The sequence below is a fragment of the Leuciscus leuciscus genome, assembly GCF_965113295.1.
Source record: "Leuciscus leuciscus genome assembly, chromosome: 16".
Taxonomy (NCBI): domain Eukaryota; kingdom Metazoa; phylum Chordata; class Actinopteri; order Cypriniformes; family Leuciscidae; genus Leuciscus; species Leuciscus leuciscus.
The window spans coordinates 12,520,779-12,528,130 of NC_138740.1; the positions used below are offsets into that span (position 1 = coordinate 12,520,779).

The 7,352-nt window shown below is 43.8% G+C and overlaps 1 protein-coding gene and 1 long non-coding RNA gene across 2 annotated transcripts in view; one reads left to right on the plus strand and one right to left on the minus strand.

The window, feature by feature from the left end:
* LOC309477898 (uncharacterized protein) overlaps positions 1–7,352 on the minus strand; it is a 97,505-nt gene that overhangs the window by 23,619 nt on the left and 66,534 nt on the right. The window lies entirely within an intron of this gene.
* LOC309478005 lies at positions 612–6,880 on the plus strand. Its single transcript, XR_014198743.1, has 2 exons — positions 612–5,293; positions 5,389–6,880. It is a non-coding gene; the product is annotated as an uncharacterized lncRNA (long non-coding RNA).

A 7,352-nucleotide genomic window follows, 5' to 3' on the forward strand; every position in this document is an offset into this window, starting at 1 on the left:
AGATAATTGATCTCTGGAACACTTCCAGGGAGTCAATTGAGAGTATGCAGAAAAATTAATTCCAACCTTTCCTGATTTACGGTGAAAAGTCAGATTGAGCGCGCTGAAGTAAAATCCACAGGCAATAGTGAAAGGAGGAGAATAACAGCCATTATGGGGACATCTAATAGTAAATACTGCACACCGGTATACTGTGCAATGAAGAAAAATCATGGGAAAAAGGGCTTGAAAGACATAGGGAAGCTCATAAGACATCATGATTTTCCGAAAGAAGGAACATTAAGCACCACAAGATTAAGAGTGGTTAAAGAGTCAATTGAGAAGTGCAGCAACAAAACACTAGGCTGCTGTGCGTGCGCTAGACATGTGTGTAAAAACTGTGATGCAACGGTTGAATGGAAGAAGCAAGAAAGAGAGAATGCAGAATGCAGAAAAAGCAAGAAATGGCTATGAATGAAAAGCAGAGTGATGTGTGTGAAAAATCTGTGCCCACGGCACCTGACAGCGTGTGCGTGAGTAAATGTGGTGAGGAAAATATGAATGCATGTGAGAGACATGTGACACCTACACCAGCTAATGAACGGAATGTTTGTGTTTTCCCACATGTAAAACCGGCACCGAGTGCGCCGAGCGCGCAGAATGCTCCGCCGGCTTATGCAGGATTGACACACGTCCCTGAGCAGAGGTTGGCAGCCCTGAAGCTTGACCACGACCTTGACCGCTCTCCGCCGAGACAGCCAAAGCCAGAGACAGAGACGGAATCCGAAACAGAGCCAGAACCAAAGAAGCAAGTAAAGACTGCAAAAAAGCCCCAAAAGCCCGTGAAACCGACAAAGCCTAGGTACGTGCACAGACCGTGGAACGGGTCAGACTTGAAAGAGTGCATGACAGTTCTGCCAAACCCTGAAGACGCGGGGGACAGATTTGCTGAAGAACTGATCAAATTCTGCCAAGAATTCAGCCCCACTACACAAGAGCTGAAGCTGGTAGGCATGAAACCAGAAATTTCAATGACAGCGAAAATCAGTTACATCGAGTGGAAACACGGAAGACTGTCAAATGCACTGGCGCACGCGCTGCACGCGGAAGAAACCGCGCAGCTGACGGGCGGGATGCAGCAAACAGGCGGAATGCAGCAGGCGAAAGTGGCATTTCCGTATGGAAGAAGCAACAACCATCAAAAAAAGAAGAAGAGGGACCAGAAGAAATGGAAGTGTCTTGTGTGTGAGTCGGATGATCACATGATGAGACAGTGTACAAAGTGCAAAATGTGCAAGAAAGAGGGACATTGGGCTGAAAATTGTCCTGAGGCGACAAAGGCGGATTGAAGCCAGCAGCTGTGCGGAGAGCGCGAGAGGGAAAGGCGGCAGACGGGAGGCCAGTTTCCAGCTCAAGAAAAGGGAAGTGAACATTTTATTTTAACACAACAAACACACACACACACACATACACTGATTCTCACTGTTCCGCTCTCTGCAACGAAGAAAATGCTTGCAAACCTTTATGTATATCTGATAAAGTTTTGAGTATGGATGTTTCTGAGAAATGCTTAAAAATGTATAAAAGTGAGGCGTTTTCACAAATGCCAAGATATCCAATGTTAGTGAATGGGTCACTTGTAAACTTTCTTGTCGATAGTGGCGCCTGCCGCTCAACAATAAGACCGTGTGATTTGCCATGCCCCACCGACATTAACAGATTCTGTGTATAAAAGCATGTCGGCTTCGGGTCATGTCATTCTTGAAAATTTCACGGAGCCCTTAGTGTGTGAGACAGAAAAGGGAACAACATTGAGGCATGCGTTCCTCTGTTCAACAAACTGTCCGACACCGCTAATGGCCAGAGATTTAATGTGTGAATTAAATTTGACATTAACAGCAGGGCCATCAGGGATATCAATTGAGGAAAATCCTGAGGCGTGCTGTTTAAAATTTGACCCAAAATGGGCATATGAATGGCAGATAAGTGATTCAGATTGGGCAAATATGATTCTGAAACTGGCAAAAAGCCGAACGACGTCTGGGAAAACAGATTGTATGGCACCTGACAAAATGCATTGCACATCACACGTTGTTATTGAACGAGAACCACAATATGAAGAAAACTGGTTTAACAGTACAGAAAATGAGACTTTAAGGTTTGATAAAATTTTCTGGACAGAAAATGTGTGTGCGCTTTCAGCTAGTCTAACAGACAAACAGCAAAGGCTGTTTTTGATTGCAGAAGGAAGTGTTCCACACTTATCTGTGACCAAGGCCACAGAGCAAGCGTGAGGAGATTTGGGCCTGTTTGTGGGAGAATGTGTGAGAGCCACTGATTGGGAAGAAACAGGTGAAGGGTCAAAACACAGCACAGCTGTTGGGGCTTTTCAGTCAACATGTGATTTTATGGTTGGAGTGAGGCGAACTGTACGAGTGACTGAGAAGTGTGCATTGGAGAACAGGAAGGGAGGGGCTATTTCTGTCGCTGACACTCACAGTGCATTGGCAGAAGTACCTCCTGAACTGTGGGCAAAACATAAATATGATGTGGGGTTAATCAGGGGTTGTGAACCAGTTATGATTACTGCAAAATCTGATTACAGGCCATGTCAACCGCAATATCCTTTAAAAAAGGAGGCATTGCGGGGGATTTTGCCAGTGTTTGAGTCTTTATTAAAAGAAGGAATAATTGTTCCCTGTCCAGATTCTCCAGTGCGCACTCCGATTTTTCCTGTTAAAAAGATTCGTGACAAGAATGCTGAAACAGAATACCGTTTCGTTCAGGACCTCCAGGCGGTGAATGCAGCTGTCATTGCCCGAGCGGTGCGGGTTCCAAACCCATATACCATACTCTCCCAAATTCCGCAAAATGCAAAGTATTTCACTGTAGTGGATTTGGCTAATGCTTTTTTTAGCGTCCCAGTGGATGAAAAAAGTCCATTTTGGTTTGCATTTGATTTTAATGGAAAAGGTTATACCTTTACGAGATTATGTCAGGGATTTTGCGAGAGTCCGACCACTTACAACGAAGCGCTTCGAAGAAGCCTCGAGCCTTTGAAATTGACAGATGGAACGGCATTACTTCGGTATGTGGATGATTTGTTGATCTGTGCATGTGATGAGAAAACATGTGTGGCTGATTCTGTGTCTCTCTTGAAGCATCTGGCGAGAGAGGGACACAAAGTCAGCCTGTCAAAATTGCAGTTTGTCAAGCAGGAAGTGACCTTTTTAGGGCATGTGCTTAGTCCTAACAGTAAATCACTCTCTGAGAAGAGGGTGCAGGGCATCAGGGAGGTGCCAAGGCCAGTCACAATGAAACAGCTTTTGTCATTTTTGGGAATGTGTGCTTATTGTCGTACATTTATTCCCAATTATGCAATTATTGAGCAGCCCTTACGAGCCCTTACTGCAGGGAAAGGGATGAAATCATGTGACAAACTGACTTGGACAAAGGAAGCAGAGGAAGCATTTTCTGAAATGAAAACGCAACTGGCTTTGGCTCCTGCCCTGGGCCTGCCTATAGCCGACCAGGATTTTGTGCAAATGGTAGATGAGAAAAATGGTTTTTCAACTTCTGTGCTCCTGCAAATTCATGGAGATAAACTGAGACCTGTGGGGTATTTTTCAAGAAAGCTAGATCCAGTAGCCGCCGGCCTGCCGTACTGTTTACGGGCTGTGGCCGCAGCTGAACAGGCCGTGATGGCTTCCAGGGAATTTGTGGGGTATAGTAATCTGACATTACATGTGCCACACTCAGTGTCCATGATTTTGCAGAAGCAGAAAACATCACATTTGTCTACAGCAAGGTGGTTGAGATATCACACAATCCTGTTGGATATGCCAAACATAACTGTTAAACGTTGTACCACACTTAACCCAGCGACACTTTTACCCGTAGCAACAGACGGAGATGAGCATCATTGCTGTCTGACAGCAGGTGTGCACACCTCGTCCAGATCTCTCAGACATGCCACTGGATGATGGTGAAACTGTCCTCTTTGTGGATGGATCGGCGACGCGAGATCCACAAACAGGTCAGAATAAGGTTGGTTATGCGGTAACCACAGAATTTGAAGTTGTAAAAAGTGGCAAATTGCCATCAAAATATTCGGCGCAAGCAGCTGAATTGGTTGCTTTAACAGAAGCGTGTAAAATTATGGAAAACGAATGCGTAACAATTTACACAGACTCGAGATACGCTTTCGGGGTCACGCACGATTTTGGTGCTCTATGGAAGCACAGAAAGTTCTTGAAGTCAGACGGACGTCCGATACTGAACGCGCCTTTGGTATCTGATCTTCTAGAGGCCGTTCTGTTACCACAAAAGATTGTGATATGTAAGTGCGCAGCGCATTCTAACGATAAAACTTCTGTATCAGCAGGAAACGCCAAAGCAGACGCGGCAGCGAAGGCCGCGGCAGCGAAGGCCGCGGCAGCGAATGAGACAATAGAAGCAACATGTACTGTGATATCTGACAATGATAACCCTGACATTCCAACTTCTTTACAGAGCATGCAGACTTTTGCTACAGCAGCAGAGAAGAACCTATGGAAGGCCGCAGGCTGCAGCATAAAGGATAATGTGTGGATGAGTGTTGGTGGCTTTGCTTGTTTACCCAAACATTTTTACGGTCATTTTGCACGTTTAACGCACGGTTTTGACCATGCGTCGAAAGGGAGGATGGTGACACAAATGAAAGATTTATGGTTCACGAAGGGGTTCACAGCATTTGCTGAAAAATTTTGTAACAGATGTGTCACTTGCACCACACATAATGTAGCAAGAGGAGTTAAGACACCTGTGGTCTCTCTACCGCCACCATCAGGGCCTTTTGAATATCTAATAATGGATTTCATTGAATTAACCCCTTGTGGAAAACAAAAATATTGTTTGGTAATGGTGGATATGTGGTCTCGGTGGGTTGAGGCGTTTCCAACGTCGAAACAAGACTCGGCGGCGGTAGCAAAAGCGCTGCTCACAGAGATAGTACCCCGATGGGGCATACCAAGAAAGATAAGCTCTGACAATGGAACACATTTTGTTAATGAGGTAATAAAACAAGTGGCTCAGTTTTTGGGCATTGATATGAGAACACGCACAAGTTATCATCCTGCCAGTGGGGGCGCTGTTGAGAGACAGAATCAGACGACCAAGAACAAATTGGCAAAGTGTTGTGAGGAAACTGGACTCACGTGGGTAAAAGCACTTCCTATTGTACTGATGTACATGAGAATGAGGAAAAGGATCAAACCAAATTTGAGCCCGTTTGAAATACTGTTTGGAAAACCCCCATTCATGGGGGTAGAGGGAGGTAAACAGAGATTGCCATCAACAGAAGTATGTGAGAATGACATGTTGAATTATTGCAAAGAAATGTCTTCTTTGTTGTCTAATATTTTTGTGCAGGTAAAGGCAGCTCAGAGGGGAGTAGCAGAGACATTCCTGCATAAGATCCAACCTGGTGATTTCGTGGTGATCCGTGATCTGAGGAGGAAAAGCTGGAAGGCGAAAAGGTGGTTGGGGCCATTCCAAGTGCTTCTGATAACGTACACAGCCGTGAAGGTCGCAGAAAGAGCTACGTGGGTACACGCCAATCACTGCAGAAAGGTCCCGGTGGTATCGCAAGGCCAGGAGGAACCGCAACAGCCGGAAGCTCTACATCAATAAACGCCAAGCTATCAGCGATGGGATTGTTGATTTTGTTTTGCCTGCCATGCATTCTGAAATGTGTTTCCAGCTCAGTACAGAGACTGGTGAGTGCGGGGACAGGGGTGAAACTGACAAAAATGGGAGTGGTTTCTGATGAGGAAACTGGAGAAGGGAAATGTGACTATGATAGTGATAGCGGAAGCTACACTAACATGTAAATGTTTTGTTTATGTTTTTTGTTTATGTTTTATTTTTCTTATTTCATTTTTGTTGAATTTTTATGATGTTTTTATTTTTTGGAACGATGATGATATGTAAAGAGGGTTAAAAGCAGTAGCCATCCGTGTTACGAGATGGCATACAAGGACAGGGTTTGAATATGAGGAGTTTTCCTATCTACTTTATCTGTGTTTTTATAGCATGTTTTGTTTTCCTACTAAATATAATCCAACTTTTCCTTGTTTATACTGTAATGACTGAGGGTCCGACCTATAGTGTTGGGGATGCAATGACAGAGCTTGTTCGTCTAGCCCGGTTCCAGAATAAACCTTTATCTGCTTGCTGTAAAATTAAGGGTCTATCCCTGAAAAAATAGCCTGAGCTTATTTAATTTTAATCTTTTTTCAAACTAGTTTTAATTCTAATGTTTTTGCCTAATAGTTTTAATTTTAATCTTTTTGTCTACTAAGTTTAAGAGTATGATCAGTTATATGAAATTCAGAAATGAGAAGTATAAGTGTGATGTAAGACTTGAACTTGGTACGTTTCATTATGATTATTAGTACTGTGTGAGTGTTTTTGATGAAACAATTATCAATGAATGATAAAAAGGGAGGAGTGTAATGGGAGATTTTTGATTTTCATTACTTACTTTGATTTTCATTAACATACACTAGATTGACTACTATGTGTGTTGCTGACTATGTGATATAATGATTGATGTGAAACGCCTGCGAAGCAGGAGAAAGAGGGGGAGAGCTTTGAAGGCTGAAGCCCTGACCCCTAAGGTCAAAGGGCTGTCCAATTTAGGACTTGCAGGCTGTAAGTTAAGCTAAACTAAAGTTCAGTATAATAGGATCACTGGTGGTGTCTTATCCATCTCTGGAGTTTAAATAACCTTGGAAGATAACAATAACAGAGTATAAAGACTGGCCTGCCCCTCCCTCCTGGTCGCACTTGTTCCACAGACTGTACTGTGTGGCAACTGGCAACTGGGCCTTCTTGCAAGAATAAATTACTTTTTAATGATCATTTGATTCCAGACTGTCTCTTATGCCAAAGATGATTGTTTAGTGAATTAAACTGCCACAACAGCTTTCAGAGCACTCGCGTCCATAATGGAGAACTGTCACGTAATATTGTTTTTTCCTCATAAATGCGAACACGAAAAATAAAAGACAAAAGACTTTTAAGTAAAACTTACTCCGAAATTGTGTCCTCGGCGGAATTCGCTCTTCAAAATGCTGCCGTTCGTAGTCTGAGTTACAATCTTCCTCTGAGGAAACAACCCGGTATCATGCATTCTTCCTCGCTGTCCAGAATCATCTGAAGGGCGTCTTTACTGGAGAAGCGTGCCATACTCAAAACGCGATGAACTATCAGTAAGTCTGATGAAGAAACTGTGTTTTTATGGCATTGATCGGGGGGCGTATGCGATGCATACTAGATCACCTAAACTATTTACCATTTGAATAGCGCCGGGGGCGGGGCGGCCTCAACTC